Source organism: Gopherus evgoodei, chromosome 2 (genome assembly GCF_007399415.2).
Source record: "Gopherus evgoodei ecotype Sinaloan lineage chromosome 2, rGopEvg1_v1.p, whole genome shotgun sequence".
Classification (NCBI taxonomy): Eukaryota; Metazoa; Chordata; order Testudines; family Testudinidae; genus Gopherus; species Gopherus evgoodei.
The window spans coordinates 105,759,466-105,777,339 of NC_044323.1; the positions used below are offsets into that span (position 1 = coordinate 105,759,466).

General features: G+C 42.1%; 1 protein-coding gene across 2 annotated transcripts in view; it reads right to left on the reverse strand.

The window, feature by feature from the left end:
* GRB10 (growth factor receptor bound protein 10) overlaps window positions 1-17,874 on the reverse strand; it is a 159,944-nt gene that overhangs the window by 93,756 nt on the left and 48,314 nt on the right. Inside the window, exon 1 of one of the 2 annotated variants that reach the window (XM_030551471.1) lies at window positions 15,441-15,478. The exons of the other annotated variant lie outside the window; for it this stretch is intronic. The gene's annotated coding sequence lies outside the window, so the exon portion shown is untranslated. Of the gene's footprint in view, window positions 1-15,440; window positions 15,479-17,874 lie in introns of those variants that run through there. 2 annotated transcript variants of the gene reach the window in all.

Consider the following 17,874-nt stretch of genomic DNA (forward strand, 5'->3'; position numbering starts at 1 on the left):
CGGTGCTGCAGCACTAAGGCAGGCTAGTCTCTACCTGTCCTGACTGGCACTGTGCTGTACTCTGGACATGGCTAGCAGGTCCTGCTCCTAGGCAGGGAGCCACAGGGTGCCGTGCGCTGCCCTCTGCTGGCCAATGGGAGCTGGGGCGAGGGGTACCTGCAACCGAGAGCAGCATGTGGAGTCTCCTGGCCCCACTGCCTAGGACCTGCTGGCTGCTGCCTACCTTAGCCCCATCACTGACCAGGAGCCGCTCGCTGGTCTCCAACCTTGAGGCCCCAACCTCCTGCCCCAGCCCTGAGCCCCCCTATAAACCCAGAGCACCCTCCTGCACTCCAAATGCTTCATTCCCAGCCCAGAGCCCATACCCCCAGCCCAGAGCCCTCACCCTCCTTGCACCGCAACTACCTGCCCCAGCCCAGAACCCCCTCCCACACCTTAACCCCTCATCCCTGGCCCTACCCCAGATCCCGCATCCCCAGTTAAAGCCCTCACACACCCCAACCCCCTACCCCAGCCCAGTGAAAGTGAGTGGGGGTGGGAGAGTGTGATCCACCAAGGGAGGGGGAAATGTAATGAGCGAGGGCCAGGGCCTCGGGGAAGGGGTGGGGCTAGGTTGTTCGGTTTTCTGCGGCTAAAAAGTTGTGTGACTAGAAAGTTGGCAACCCTACTCAGCACTTTCAGAAAGTCATCCCTTAGAAAGTATCAGAGGGGTAGCCGTGTTAGTCTGGATCTGTAAAAGCAGCAAAGGGTCCTGTGGCACCGTATAGACTAACGGATGTATTGAAGCATGAGCTTTTGTGGGTGAATACCCACTTCGTCGGATGCTATCCCTTAGAAAGAACATCAAGCTGGGTACCTAAATATTGAGACACATCTATGAACAAAGGAAGTTTCACAACCCACTAACCTGGTTCTGGTGCAGATCTAAAACTCCACCATAAGACTCACGGTTTGACCACAAACCATGCAAGACTGTCTACATATGGTTTAGACCTAGAAATAGACAAAATCTGAACAGAGAAGAATTTTGAGGCCCGTTGAAATGTCTTTTTAAAAAAAACTTGTATTACCAGAGTTTAATTTTTTTCCCAAATTCTATTGTTTAGAATTTCATATTGTAGTAATTTAGATGTGAGCTCTTTTTGTAGTTGTCCAAATTTGTTTCAATAGCAAGTTTTTTATTCTTCTGTTATCCTACTAGAAACCTGACTCCTATGCTTAATGGCTCTACAGAGATCTGTAGAGTGTGTTCTGTATTCACTATTTGTCTTTTTTTTCCTAGCATCTAGAATTCATCAGTTCTCTTGAAGTGAATTATAGCTGATTTGCAAAAAAAGGTGTTCTGAAGGTATGAGCTACGTAACTACATCTTTTAGGCCTCAAACATTCATGAGGTAAAAAAATAAAATAGAAGAAGACTTAAATGACTGGACAAAAGCCCCTTATTGAGTCAGTGTTAGAAGTCAGGAGTCCTTAGTAACTAGGTCCATGATATGATCATGTTAGCAACTGAAAAAAAAAAAATCTGGCTAGGAAAATAGATTTTCACCTTGGCCAGATGGAAAGAAAAGATGCTTGATCTACAGCATTTTATTTGTACAAAAGGAAGTCAGTACGTCCCAAAACAACAGCACTGTGCAAGTTTCACTGAACTTAAGACAGACTGGATCTATCTAGTCTAGGTGAAATAGATAAGGTAAGATTACTGTCGAGTATCAATGTGCTCACTGTCGTTCAGTGAAGAGTCTATAAACTACTAGCTAACCAATCTAGGAAGTTTGACTACTCTGGAACAATTATGAATCCAGTCAGTGCTGGCACAATGTACCATAACATTTCATTATTTCCTAACCCCATGTTCCACATCTTATACCCTTCCGCAAACAGCCTATGTTCTTGATTTGGATATAAAGGATCAAATCTGGGACTCGTGTGTGTAGCTGCAACCCTGTTAACTTTAAGGGAGTTGCATGCTAATTACACCATAGTTTACTTTGACCCACGGTACCCTACATCTGTTATTTATTTACCCAGTAACTTGCCATTATGAGGCTCTTGTTTTAGCAATATCTTTAATGCTACATTTAGCATTTCTTTGTCTTGCAAATGCTAAGACACACATCATCTTTTGCTCCAGTTTCCAGCTAGCTTACACTTAGCCAGAAAATGCAAGGTTTGTGGAAACTTATCCTTATAATTGTCACAATGGTGTTTAGATAAAGTCACCATAAAGTCAGACCTCATCCACACTAGGTATGTTTTGCTGACATTGCTATATCACCATCCCTCCTAGTGTGCGCATCACCTATCCAGTATATGCGCATACAAGTATCCTTGCTGTTTTAAGTGTACCTACACTAGGGTTTACACTATCTTTGCTATGTCAGTAAAAAATATAATCTTCCCCTTCCCCCCAAATAATTTAGTTATGCTGGTATAAATTTTACGTATAGATGAGGCAGGTCTCAGACTAGTCTCTTTGGAAGCTGGTTGGCTTTTGAAGATAATATACAAGCCTCCACACATCTGAAACACTTACTGAGATGTCTGTTAATGGTGTGATTTTCAGTGACATTTCTATGCTGGCAAAAGCCCTAGCGTAGAAGAGTCCTTTTGCTAGTGCAGCTTATTTTGCTCACCGAAACAGTAAAAGCTATACTGAGAAAAGCCATATTTTGCTGGTGTGAGCTACACCTACACCAGAAGGATTTGCCAATATAGCTAAACTACCAACACTTTGTAGTGGATATTAGTTCTTAATTAATTGTTGCTGTTGGTTTCCAGAGGGAGTTTGAAGCTGTTTGTGACATCCAATAAAGGTTTAAGTGACCTGAGACCTCCATAATTGGGAACCAGCCCCTTAGTATAAAACTACTACAGCCACAGTCAGCAGAGAGGATCCAGTTCAATTACTTTCAGCATAAGAGAGGGAGCTGAAGTCCAGCGGGATGTTTTCTGTCAAAGGCCCTTTAACTTCAGGAACTGGTCCCTCCATTTCATCTATAACAGTCTAAGTTTGCCCTGGAGATCAACATTCTGCAAGGCCCAAGGCTCTTCAGGGCAAGGACTGACTTTTTGTTTGGTAGTTGTATAGTCCCTAGGCACTACTGCAAAACGTACAAATAGTTTTTCTGGTGGAATTGCAGAAAGGTGCACACTAGGGGAGAGATATTACTACATGCACATGTTTACTGTATTGGTGGATGTGTTGGCTGCATGAGCAATGGAAAGTTACTAGAAAACATCAAAAATAAATCACACCTCATTCAGAGTTACACAAGCAGCTAGCATTACCTCCAGCAAAATACCAAAATACCCACAAGAAACTCTAAGGCTTCTCACACCATGCCCTGTGCCTGGAGTTGTTTCTGTGAGCCAAATTCCCACTCCAGAAAGATTTCTTTTAGTACGTACTCCAAGGTCAACTTCCACAGCTGTTCTCTGTGCCTGACTTTGATCCTTGTAACACACATTAAATTTCAGCCTCCTCTCAGCTTAACTCACTGATGCCCTATTGTGAGCCAAGTCTTGCGTACCTCCTAGCCTTCTTACAAAAGAAAATTCATCCTGAAAAAAGCTGTATTATCTTTTTCCACAGCCAAGTTATACTGTATACAAAAAAGCCACATTAAAAGAATGTTAATGTTACAAAGTCAAGTACTCAAGAAGTTAGGAAAAGCCAGGATTCAGGTTGCCTAAATCCTGTCCCCTTTACATCTATGTATTATGATTAAAGCTAAGAGACCAACTGAAGTTTTCAGTTTCCGGCTGAAAAAAATATTGATACAAAAATTGATTTGAAGATGTTGATAAAAAAATTGACATTTCCCATTTTTTTCCACCATTTTTTTTTCTGGCCAAAAGTATTCACCAGATTTGATACAAATTCCCAAATAGTTTGGGTGTTCCAAAAGTATATATTTTCAGCAAGTACTATTCCCCAAAAACCTCTCTTAAGTTAGTTATGATACAATCTCTAAATGTGATTATGTGAGAATTTTCCCACAGGGCCCCTACCTCATTCACAGCAGAGGCTAGAGGTTGCTCAGGAAATGAGGTAGCTGGTTGATCTTTTTATACTCACAAATTAGAGTTGCCTCATCCACTATTAAATGTACACCATCCAAACTCAAATGAATATGGACTTATGAATCAGACAGTATTGAGCCTTACACACATTAAATGAATTCACTTTGCAATACCCCTGTGAAGTAGAGAGGAATTATATGAAAGAGGAATTGTAGCAAAGGAAGATCAAGGCAGAAATAGGCATTAGTCTCCATCAATTTTGGGTGCCTCAGTGACTGGGCACCCAGCTTGACACCAAGGGTAAAACAGCACTTTATAACATTCAAAACACTGCACACATATTGACTAAGTTACTTTCACAATACCTCCATTAAGTATGTAGTAATCCCATTTTGCTGATGGGAAAAATTGAGGCAGACAGGCAAAGTGACTTGCCAAAGGCCATACAGCAATTCATTGGCAGAGTCAGGATTTCTAGCTCTATGCTCATGCCTTCACCTCTAGGCCATAATACCTTATTGCCAGAGGTAGTGAGCATTCTCAGCTACCTCTGACGGGGCTTAGGGTGCTCAGCCCTTCTGAAAACCAGACTCCTTCAAAGTGGGCATTCAGAGAATTAGTGCAATTAGTGACCATCTTCAAAGGATTTCTGTTTACGTGACTTGCTCAGAATTACATAGAACCAGAGACAGAACCCAGTTCTCCTGGGTAGCATTCAACTGCTTTAGGTAGGATAGTTTGCTGGTTCATTATCCACACACCTTCCAGAGCAAATGAAGGGGGAATCTTACAGACAACGGACTAATTTGCTATGCAATTAGTTCAATGAGCACTGTCTATCTTGTGCTTTGGATTAGGCACTGGTCTGTGTGGCTAGAGTGCAACTGTGCAATAAAACGCTGTATTATGAGTCACATGGAAGAGGGGGCAGAATTTAATGCTGCCTGTGCCAATTTTAATTCCAGCATTTCCTAACTTGAGTCCTTGACTTGCAATCATAACATTCTTTTAAATGTAGCCCTCTGTATGCAATGTCCTAGGGTTTTGGGTTTTTTAAACGACAGAAAAAACCCAAATTGTTATGTGCAATTTTGCCAGTATGCAAAACTTATATTTATACTGGCCCAACTTCTCAGAAGTTTACCAGTAGCGTTTTGTAGTGACATGCAGCTACCTAATTGCCCCACAGCACATTAGTATACTATGATATAAATAAATGTTAGGCTCCGCTGATCAGAATTGATCAATGAATATCAACTGTGACAGTTGGTTTTCATTTTTAAAAAAGGAATTATGTTTGCTTACTTGCAAATTCATGAAGTTCCATAGTCTGCAACGGTTTCCCAGTCATTTAGCACAAGTAGTTAGATTCTTTAGATGATTAAAAAGCTATTTGTAAGAAAAAATTCAGAGCTTTAACAATGTTTGAATTAGCAACTTCCCTATCAACCAGATGTTTTGCACTCACAGTAAGGTAAGGGTATAACTGGTTGAAAGACCATTCTCAAAGAGTAGTTATCAGTCATTTGCTGTCAAAATGGAGGATAGGTGAGAAATGTATCTAGTGCGGTTCTGCAGGGTCTGTTCTGCATCCAGAACTATTCAATATTTTCATTAATGTCCTGGATAATGAGTGGAGAGTATACTTACAAATTTTGCCTTGGAAGGGGCGGTTAGTTCTTTGGAGGACAGGATTCAAATTGAAAAGGACCTTGACAAATGGAGAACTGGTCTAAAACTAAACAGAGGCACTTATAACCATAGAATATCAAGGTTGGAAGGCACCTCATCTAGTCCAAACTCTGGCTCAAAGCAGGGCCAATCCCCAGACAGATTTTTGCCCCCAATCCCTAAATGTCCCCCTCAGGATTGAACTCACAACCCTGGGTTTAGTAGGCCAGTGCTCAAACCACTGAGCTATCCCTCCCCCACTGTTAAACCCAAGGTTATGAGTTCAATCCTTGAGCGAGCCATTTAGGGACCCGGGGCAAAAATCTGTCTCAGGGACAGTACCTGGTCCTGCTGTAAGGCAGGGGACTTGACTCTATGATCTTTCAAGGTCCCTTCCAGTCCTATGAGATATACCTATCTCACTTCAGTAAGGACAAATGTAAAGTACTACATTTTATGAAGGAAAAAAAAAATCAAAACAACTGCAAAATGGGGAATAACTGGCAAGGCAGTAGTCCTGCTGAAAAGGATCTAGGGGTTATAGTAAATGGAATACGAATCAACATGATGCATGATACAAAAAAAGACTAATATTCTGGAGTGTATTAGCAGAAGTGCCATATGTAAAACATGGGAAATAATTGTCCCACTCTACTCAGCACCGGTGAGACCTCAGCTGGAGCACTATGCCCAGTTCTGGGCATCACACTTTAGGCAAGGTGTGGGTAAATTGGAGAAAGTCCAGAGAAGAGCAACAAAAATGTTAAAAGATTTATCTGACCAATGAGGAAAGGTTAAAAAAAGAAAGTATGCGTGTTCAGAACAGGACAAGACGACAGGGGCGGGGAGAGGACAGGGGGAAGAAGGAACCTAATAACAGTCTTCAAATGTATTAAGGGCGTTATAAAGTGGACAGTGATCAATTGTCCACTAGAGGCAAGACAAGAAGTAATGGGCTTAATCTGCAGCAAGCAAATTTTTTCTAACTATAGCTAACCACTAGAATAGGCTTCGAAGGGTTGTTGCTCAATCGCTGTCTTTGAAGGTTTTAAAGAACAGGTTGGACAAACACCTGTTGGGGGAAGGGTAATGTCTGTATACTTGGTCATGCCTCAGCGCAAGGGGGCTGGACCTGTTGACCTTTCAAGATCCCTTCCAGCCCTACAGTTCTATGATTCTCCGATTAAATGTGACACTTCTGGTCTTCTAGAGATTAAACTCCTAAAAAAATGTGCTATTATGTAGAAAAGAATATTAAGATCTTAAACTAATTCTATACTTTGCCAGACAGCTTAACCTACATTTTCTGTAATCGTGTCAGCCAATTTTTAAAACCCATTCAGTTACTAAGCACCAAACCAACATTTGTTTAGGATTTATGATCACTTCTGTAATTTAGATATGCAAGCAATTTAAGCAGCCAGTCAACCTAAAATGCTGAAACACTAAGAGGCCTGCAATGACTTGAAATTGAGCATATAATCACACAAAATTGAAAATTCACTGCATGGGATATCACACAGCTTTGTTCCCTAACACTCCAGTTATAAACCTCTCAATTGCTGCCACCCCCCCCTTTTTTTTTAAAAACACAAAAACAAACAAGTAGCAACAAACACATCTCATTCACGTGTCTGATGAAGTGGGTATTCACCCACGAAAGCTTATGCTCCAATACGTCTGTTAGTCTGTAAGGTGCCACAGGACTCTTTGTTGCTTTTTACAGATCCAGACTAACACAGCTACCCCTCTGATACTTGACATCTCATTCAGTTATATCCAGAAAGTTTTTGTTTAGGAGCTGGTTATAGAAATAAATTTATTTTTTGGTCTACCTGGAGGCAAGGGAAGGCAAAAGATAAAAGTATCCTAACAATTAATTCCTATCTTTATGACAAACAATGGAAAGAAACCAAAGGCAGTGCAGACTGTTCTCCACCCTTCTGGCTATTTTGATAGAGACCAAGAATGTAACCCTGAAGGTCAAGAAAGATAAAAGGTCTATCTGTAAGTGCTCAAATGAAGATGTCAACGGATTAGGACATCATTTGTTTCCACCTGTGACAGTCTGAGCTTGGCTGTGGGATACATAGCACTATCTAGTATTGTGAATATTCCGTTTCCATAACAAAACCTTAGCAGTTAAAATAAAAAAAAATAAAATAAAAAATGAACACCTGACAAGCTAAACTGTTTGCAGATGAGAGGGCTGCATAATGTCAGCTATTAGAAACTACCTGCCATCATCTGAGATATCAAAGATGTATAGCCGATCAGAGACAGAACACAAATCAGTACAGCCTTATTCGAAAGGAGGTAAGAATGACTTATCTCTGTATCTAAAGATGTTCAGTGATTTTATTTTGGAGACAAATGAAGTTCTGGTATACAAATTACTAAAATCACAGGAGGATTAGGAGACCTAAACGGATACTGAGAATCTGTAATTTACGTAGTTAAAGAATGCAAAAGTAGAAGTAGTAATAGTTTCAGGCATGACACCTACCCTTGATTCTTCATGCCAAATTTTTAACACTTACAACCAAGTTTTCTTTTGAAAGTACAGTTAAAGTTGGCACTTGATGGTATTTTCAGTTTCATCGAATTTAATCAACAGATTAAGATACTGTCCTCCTCATACTACATACTACTAGTTAAAAATCAGACTTCTGTCTGAGCTAAATTGACAATAACCCTTTAAGTTGGAAAACAGCTATATAGGCAGAGTATCTGCATTTCTCCCAAGATGTTCATTTGTGAAAGAGCAAGGAGCTTGGCTTTGTACAATTAGTAACCAGAGACTAGATTAATGCTAGAATTAGCAATATCAGACGACGGTTCTCTTGCCAATTTTAAATATTCCCCCATGCAGTGACACTGTATAATTTTCTCTTTTAAAATAAGGTTTAAGAAAGCTGAGAAGGGATTAAAAGCCAAACAGCATAGCAAGCAAAGACAGAAGTCCATTAAGAATTGTTACAAAATATAAATATACACCTTACACCAAACACAACTGCCTTTCATATTGAAATGAACCCATTACAGGCACTAAGCCGGAATCTTTGGAGGAGGGGGGACCCAACCCACACAACACATACTAAAAAAAAAAAAAAAAAAAGAGAATAGGGAGCCCCCTGGAGTTGTTTAGGGCCCTAAGCAATTGCTTAGGCTGCTTATGCCCAGCACCAGCTCTGACATAGAGAAACAATTTTCCAATTCTAAAAGTGATTTTAGTCCTAAGACAATTTAATTGCCCACAGCAGCATTCTGACATTTAATTATAGCACCTCCAAAAAGGCTCTCAAACCCTTGAAGTTACTTAAATATATCTGATGTGTCTACCGGGGCAGCTCTAGCCGCCCCAAGCACGGCAGTCAGGCAGCCTTTGGCTGCTTTCCTGCGGGAGCTCCCCAGTCCTGCGGATTTGGTGGTGCACCTGCAGGAGGTCCACTGGTCCCATGGCTTCGGCGTACGGGCCGCCGAATTGCCGTCGAATCCGCAGGACCAGCGGACTGCCCACAGGCAAGCTGCCATAGGCTGCCTGACTGCCGCCCTCACAGGGACCGGCAGGGTGCCCCCCACGGCTTGCTGCACCAGGCATGCGCTTGGAGCGCTGGTGCCTGAAGCTGCAGCTGGTGGCTAGTATGTATCTACGCTTCGAGCTAGGAGATACTAGTGCTAGCTCTCATCCTACTACAGTGCTAAAGATAACTTTTCTTACCTGTTTATGACAGTAGCTAATAGAACAGAAGTGCTTCATACTTCTGTGCCTGGAAAGGCTCACAAGAACAGTGAGCCTGGCTGTGACCTGACCAGAGGACCAATCAGAGGACAGGATACTTTCAAATCTTGAGGGATGGAAGTTTTTGTGCTGTGCAGTTAGTTTTGGTTGTTGTTCACTCTGGGGGCTCAGAGGGATCAGACGTGCAACCAGGTTTCTCTCCAATCTCTCCAACACAGGCTCTTTTAAGTTCAGAATAGTGAGTACTAGGTAGATAAAGTGAGTTAGGCTTATGGTTGTTTTCTTATTTTGCAAATGTGTATTTGGTTGGAAGGAGTTCAGATTGGTATTTTGCTGAAAAGATTTTAATTTGTATTTGTATACTTGGCTGGGAGAGTATTCCCAGTGTCTATAGCTGAAAGACCCTGTACCTATTCCATTTTAAATTTACAAAGATAATTTTTACTGTTTTTCTCTCTTTAATTAAAAGCTTTTCTTGTTTAAGAACCTGATTGTTTTTTTTTATACTGGTGAGACCCAAAGGGATGGGGTCTGGATTCACCAGGGAATTGGTGGGGAGAAAGGAGGGAAGAGGGAGAGAGAGAGGCTGATTTCTCTCTGTGCCAGGATTACTTTCTCTCAGGAAGAGTCTGGGAGGGGGAAAGAGAAGGAGGGAGGAAGGTGAATTGTCCTCTCTGTTTTGTGATTCAAGGAGTTGAATCACACAGTGATCTTCCAGGGTAACCCAGGGAGGGGAAGTCTGGGAGAGGCAATGGTGAGGGAAAGGGTTTACTTTTCTTGTGTTAAGATCCAGAGGGTCTGGGTCTTGGGGGTCCCCGGGCCAGATTTTGGGGGGACTGGAGTGTACCAGGCACTGTAATTCCTGCTTGGTGGCAGCGCTACAGGTTCTAAGCTGGTAATTAAGCTTAGAGGAATTCATGCTGGTACCCCATCTTTTTGGATGCTAAGGCCATGTCTACATCTAAAATTTTGCAGCGCTGGTTGTTACAGCTGTATTAGTACAGCTGTATAGGGCCAGCGCTGCAGAGTGGCCACACTTACAGCAACCAGCGCTGCAAGTGGTGTTAGATGTGGCCACACTGCAGTGCTGTTGGGCGGCTTCAAGGGGGGTTCGGGGAACGCGAGAGCAAACCGGGAAAGGAGACCAGCTTCGCCGCGGTTTGCTCTCGCGTTCCCCGAACCCCCCTGCAAACCGCAGGGAAGGAGACCTGCTTGCTCGGGGTTCCGGGAACGAGAGAGCAAACCGCGGCGAAGCTGGTCTCCTTTCCCGGTTTGCTCTCTCGTTCCCCGAACCGCCGAGCAAGCGGTTCTCCTTCCCTGCGGTTTGCAGGGTGGCTCCGGGAACGCGAGAGCAAACCGCGGCAAAGCTGGTCTCCTTTCCCGGTTTGCTCTCTCGTTCCCGGAACCCCGAGCAAGCAGGTAAGGAGAACCGCTTGCTCGGCGGTTCGGGGAACGAGAGAGCAAACCGGGAAAGGAGACCAGCTTCGCCGCGGTTTGCTCTCTCGTTCCCGGAACCCCGAGCAAGCAGGTCTCCTTCCCTGCGGTTTGCAGGGTGGCTCCGGGAACGCGAGAGCAAACCGCGGCAAAGCTGGTCTCCTTTCCCGGTTTGCTCTCTCGTTCCCCGAACCGCCGAGCAAGCGGTTCTCCTTACCTGCTTGCTCGGGGTTCCGGGAACGAGAGAGCAAACCGGGAAAGGAGATCAGCTTGATTACCAGAGGCTTCCTCCTTCCACGGAGGTCAAGAAAAGCGCTGGTAAGTGTTTACATTGGATTACCAGCGCTGGATCACCAGCGCTGGATCCTCTACACCCGAGACAAAACGGGAGTACGGCCAGCGCTGCAAACAGGGAGTTGCAGCGCTGGTGATGCCCTGCAGATGTGTACACCTTCAAAGTTGCAGCGCTGTAACTCCCTCACCAGCGCTGCAACTTTCTGATGTAGACAAGCCCTAAGGTTCAGAGTGGGGATTATACCATGACAGCTACAGTCGATAGAACACAAGCGGGGGAAAGGTGGATGGGCTAGCCAGCCCACATATGTACTTGGATCCCATATAGATTCTTGGGGAGGCAATCTATGTCCTCCCACAGTTCGCATTGCCATAGCTATACTCTATTATTAGTGTATTAGCTCAGTGAGATCTAGTGGGAGTATGTCTCCTCAAGGTGGGAATCATGATCCCAGTTCAAAGGGCAGACATATGCTTAATGGGAAAAAATAAGCAGAGCCCCAGGAGGGACAGGAGGTGTGTGGCAGAGCAAATAATCAAGAGCCCCTGACTCCCAGTGCTGAGCCTTACCTATGAATTGTAATATAAATGTTAGCAACAAGTCCCTGGTTGACAGTATTAATTTCCATTTGTCCACTGAGCTAGGGTCTTGACATTTGGCACAAATTCAGCATTGAAACAACAAATGAAAAAAGGTTAACAACTGTCACAGGATCCTAATAATGTTCTTCCAGCCAACTTGTGAGCACATACCAAGAGCTCTTAATTAACTTAAATTGATTAAACTAAGGAGAGAAGGGTCAAATGTTATGGTCTGCACAACTCAACTTGAGGGCTGTTAACTCCATGAAGCAGATAAGTCATAGAGAAGGCACAGTACAACTTGGAACCCCAATTCCTCCCCTAAGGTTAATTAAGTTTCTACTATCCAAGTAGTTCATGTTCTATTGCACAAGAAGGAAAAGGATGATGCAGTCTTCTAACTCATTTCACAAGAAGTGGTGATACACCACCAGCAGTAGATTATGGATTAGTTCATTTGCAGAGGAAATACCAAAGAGAACCCCAGTAAAGCTCAACTCAGGTATCTCAAAGTTCATAAAGGAAGAAGCATGCCACCCCAAATAGACAGGACATCTGAACAGACATTTGATACTTTAGACTACTACTGGGGATGGCATGCTTGCTGAAGTGTTACCTTAGTGACAGTAATAGGGTCTGGTCTACACTGAGCGGTTGGGTGGGAGGAAAATCGATCTAAGTTACGCAACTTCAGCTACGTAAATAACGTAGCTGAAGTCAACGTACTTAGATCTACTTACCGCAATGTCTTCACTGCGGTAAGGTGACTGCTGATGCTCCCCCGTTGACTCCGCCTGTGCCTCTTGCTTCGGTGGAGTACCGGAGTCAATGGGAGCGCGCTCGGCAGTCAATTTATCACGTCTTCACTAGACGCGATAAAAATCGACCCCTGCTGGATCAGTCACTCTGGAGGTAAGTGTAGACATGCCCTAGGAGACCAATACAACAGGCTAGAAAAAATAATATAAAATGTAGGCTATCCCACTCAGTTTTTCCCACTAGAGCGGATCAACTAGCTTTACACTAAGTTTAGGGGCTGATTTTACTAGCCAATAGACCATATTTTTATTTAATATTCTACTTTGACAACACAAAAGTATCAGAATTTGATCCTCTTCAGGTTTTACCATCAGCTTAATTTAAAGGCAGAACTAGCTTCTTAATACCAGAGCGGCAACATTAGCAATGGTTCCATGGAGCGCTGAATTTACATGAGAACTCCTAAGTTGGAGACTGAGGTGAAGAGCTTGACTCATCATCTATGACTGATGTATTTTAAAGGCTGTAGAGATTACTTGCTTTTTGGAGGTTTCCATAAAAATGGGTGATATTTCAAAGACATGTATCTCCTGAGATTTCCCCCTGGGGGTTGGAGGGAGGGAAACTGAATCAGACACCACCTCTTAACTAATCTATGGTACCTACACATGCCAAGTGCTATTTCTATTCTACTCCTCCTGCTAGAAACTAGGAAGAACTGTGGTGTTAGACCTGATTTTCTATTTGACATATGAGGGAAACAGCTGTTCCAAGCAATGCAAGACGGGCATCACAACCAGAGCAGTTGCACAAACAAATTGCCAGTTCTGCTGTTGGGAATGGGTGTCACAGTCAGTGCAGAAGAGAGTTCTAGTATCTATCAAAGTGCACCGATTGCATTGTTTAGATCATTAGGAGATACGCACTCATTGAATGGAATACCTATGCTCCTAAATAAATGACTGATGCATTATGCACCTAGCAGCACCACACTCGACACCGTTTAAATAAAACAAATTAAGTTGTGGTATTTCACTTGGCAGCTGCATGTGAGCTGAATCTAAGACACACACATACAGCTGTGTGATGACGGAGGGCACATTTGTCTAGAGAGCACATACTTTGACAACCTATACATGGAGAGATGATGCAAGAGTATGACCAGTGTAAGGGTATTAGCTCCCCATAAATGGAAATGGGAGCCAGGAAAAAACTAGGCAGCAAGATGTAAATGTTCACTTACCTATGACCCCAAATTAACAGATTCTCATTTGCTTCCCACTTGTATGACAAAGAGTTTGAAGGGACCCACTAGAGAAACATCCTATCACTAGAACGGATTTGTACACACAGGGTTTTGAACTTGAGGATTTGAAGGTTGTTGTTTTTTTAAAGCCACTGGAACACTTTAGAGAGAGAGTTAGTATTAACTAACCTTGTAATTTAAAATTGATCCATCCAGATGGAGAATAACTTTTAAAAAGGCAATCACCTTCTCATGCTGGAAGGTAACTGGTCAAAGAAAGTCAGAATCTTATATTAGCCATTAGGTGCATTATTTAAACAGAGATTACTTAATAAAATAAAAACGAAAACAAGAAATGAATACAAACCCAAGAGTTTCCAAATATTTCAAATTCAGACCTTATGAACCTCCGTGGAGTAACTGGAGATAAAAATATATTCTTCAATCAACAGTTTGTCTCCTTTGAGCCCAAACCTGCCATGATACACTTAAATATAAATTGATACTTTCTCAGCTGTCTTGAGTTTAAATAGCTCCAGTTTACTAAGGAGGTTGGTCCAAAAGTTAAGTGGACCAGCTCCACCTCCTGTCTTCTTCACAAACATTGAGCATCAGAAGTCATTTCCTCTTCAGTATGCCTCCAGGATCCATTACAAATATGGTGGTAACTCTTAGAAGTCTTAAGAACCTGTCATTTCTCTAAGGCATTGAATAAGACAACCTAAAAAGCTCACTCCTTTGTCTCTCTCCCTCTCTCTCACACACAAAATTTTAGCACTTTCCAAGTTTTGGCTCGTTTTAAAAGGGTGATTTAAAGATTATTTTTATTTACATTATTGAGTTGCCTAAAGGCACCAGCCTTGTGCTAAGCTCTGTACAACCACGAAAGATGTTCTCTGCCCTAAATACCTTACCTTTACCTCTTAATACAAATATAGGAATGTGGGGCTGGAATACAGATGATCTCTTGAGGTCCTTTCCCTGTCCTGAAGCAGGATTATAAAAATTCAGATTTAACGCTGCTGGATTTCAGTACGATTTGGTCCTCTTGCCTGCAAACAGTGAGCACACATGCTTCTTTACTTCACTTAGTTCCACTGAAGTCACAGGAGTAGAATTATGCATGTGCTGAAATGTTTGCAGGATGAGGATCACAGTTCTTATTATACAGTTATAGGGGGCTGAGTCCCTCATGTTGAGAGTTTCCACTGAGTAAAAACATATCTAGATAAGAACAGATGCCCAAAAGGATAGCTGGTCAGCTAGGCAAAATACGTAGAAAAACACCCATCTACATGCACACTAAATGGCTTCTGGTCTGTTTCTTCTCTTTTCAAATCACTAGCAGCCTTATGTACAGAATTTTCCAGTTAACGCAATTACTGGTCAATTTGTTCCTCCTGTAATTTGATTCAAACCTCTGGGACCAGATTTTTTTCTCTAAACTAAAAATAGCCCATTCTCTTCTTTGTTCAGTTCTTGTTTTAAGCAGATATCTCAGCCAATGGGTTTAGAAAGTGGCCATATAAACTAAGGAAAAGGCCAAACCTCTGTGCAAGCTCTTATATACTGTGCCCTGGAAGTAATAAAGATAACAAGATTAGACACAAAGTAATAAGAACGGATTTATCTGAAATAAGGTGGAAGGTACTATAGTAAGCTAGTTGGGAAGTAGATGCTCACCTTCACATGCAATTACAGTAAACCTTTTTTGCACTGATGATAGTTGCAGTAAGTTATACAAATGCTGTTGCCACTGTGCAAGGACTCATGGAAATCTGGCTGCTTTCGGCATTGATTTCTTCAGTACCAATGGCAATGTCTCCTACTGATCACTCAATTTATATACTGCTTTTTCATTCTACATTTTAAGTTCAGGACTTATTTGTATCTCCACAAAGCAGGCTTGAGTTCTGATAATAGCACATCCTGACGACCCTGGTGTTTTCCCAGTACTGAAGTGAAAGACAATCCAGAGTGCTGATATTTACTAGGCACACTCATTGGCTGTCAAAGAAAAATACAGAAGTCAGAGATTTGTGGAAGTAAGCCAATCAAAGCTTGCGGGAGGAGGGACACAAAAGGAATAGGCCATACTGGCATATGAGTCCTAACTAAAGCTATTTAGATTGAACTGGAACAGGAATGCTGGAAAAGGGGGATTAGCAAGTACCACTCTGACTATGTCTATGCCAGTCATTAAAGCAGCACACAAAATAGTCAACTAGAGTGGATTTTATAGATATACATGGTGTGCTGGCAGGGGAGTTTTTGTTATCTCTAGACACTTGAGCCTACAAAAGTCACATTTTTGCTATTAATTTGTGAACTAAATTGAACTCTGTTCTTAGGGCAGATTCCCAAAGACCGTGAGCGCTCTTTGGAAAACTAGAAAACTGACTGTTTATATTCTTAAAACCAGCATCTACATCACTTTAACTGCAGGCAAGATCTTCTCATGTGAACAAGGCAGACCTACGGACTAGTCATATCAAACTGTTGTCTGCTAATGAATAATCTGGCTATGGCGTGAGGTATAGCACTGTTCATTCTAGTTTTGAAAGGAAAGTAAAGAACTCCTGTGACATACAGAATTTTAGACTTTACAGCAAAGCAGAATATTCTGAAGAGGAAAATTGTATATGCATAAGAAAAAAGGGTTGTAATGCATTTGTGTAGGCAGCAAGAAGAATTTGACTGTTTGTACATTAAGAATATCCTAGTAGTTTACCTAATACATTATTTCTTTTTAAGAAGTTATGATCAAGTGCTGCTTAATTTGCATTCAACTACTAAATACTGAATAGTAAGTAGCTGTGAGACCTCTCAAAAAAGTAACTGGGATACAAGTAAATACAATGCATTATAAAATGATGATCACCACCTTCAACTGTCCTCTAGAGATGGGTTTGACACTACTTAAGGATTTTCTAGAAAAACCACTGAGCTTTCACAATGTGAGTGAAGTGCAAATAAAAGGGAATAGACACAGTAGCAGCACAGGCTTAAGGGTTTAACCCTTCTGAAGTCTGAAAGAGAATTTCATTCAATTGATTTGTACTGGGAGCCTGCCGCACATTCCCATTATCTTCCACATGGTGAGCCACTTCTCTTTGCTGGGCAGTATAGTTAAGCAGCATTAATAACTTCATGAGCATCCTAGTGGGAAGGGTAGACTAACTTCTCTGGCACTCCTCTACAGCAGCACAACCAGAGGGAGAGGCTGTAGCACATCAAGGGAAACATAGGCTGGGCTGTCTGGTCAGACTACTGGGGAGAACATGAACATGAGGCTCCCTCCCACTACAACAATGCCCATGAGGCACAGCAGAGGCAGACTGCTATCTACCTAAAATATTTTGACATTTCCAAATCAATGCTTCTCGGAACTTATTGTTCCACAAAAGGTTTTTGCTATTTTGACTTTTCACCCTCATTGGGGATCAAGACAAAAATGTCAAAATATAAAAATTTCTGGTGGGTCTAGCAAAAGACCCCATAAATGACATTGTGATGAGAGTTTCACCAAAGTACTCTTAGCTACAATTGCCCTCGCTCTCTCCTTCTGCACCCTCTGCTGTTGGGCAGCGTACAGACTGCTGTACTTCAGCACTCCACAAACATACCAAAGCACTCCACAAATTACTATTTGAGTGTAAAATATTGAACGTTGCTCTTATTTTTATGTGGAACTGAGCTAAGATTAAGTGGCCTGCCGTTTCCTCAAATCTTCCTTTCACCATTCTTCCCCCCCCCTCCCAAAAATGCAACTTTAGTTGTCCCAGTCTAATCATGCTATTACTTCCCCTTTTCTCCTCGTAGTTTTAAAGATGTTAAATAACTGTTCTGATACACTTAGTCACTTTCCTTAATAACCCTTCAATAAACACCATATAATTTCAGTGCTTCATTTTTTACCCCATCTTAAATTTTTGCTACGATTTCCCAGAACTGAATCATTTTTTCAAACAATATTCTGCTTCCTGAATACGGAAACAGAGCCTGAGCATTTCAGCCTTTTCCATGTCTTCAAATTTTACACCGTTTGTTGAGGTCTCTTATTTCTTTATTCTCAATGGCTTCAATCTTACAAAACCTCTTCTAAGTGCTATGGCAC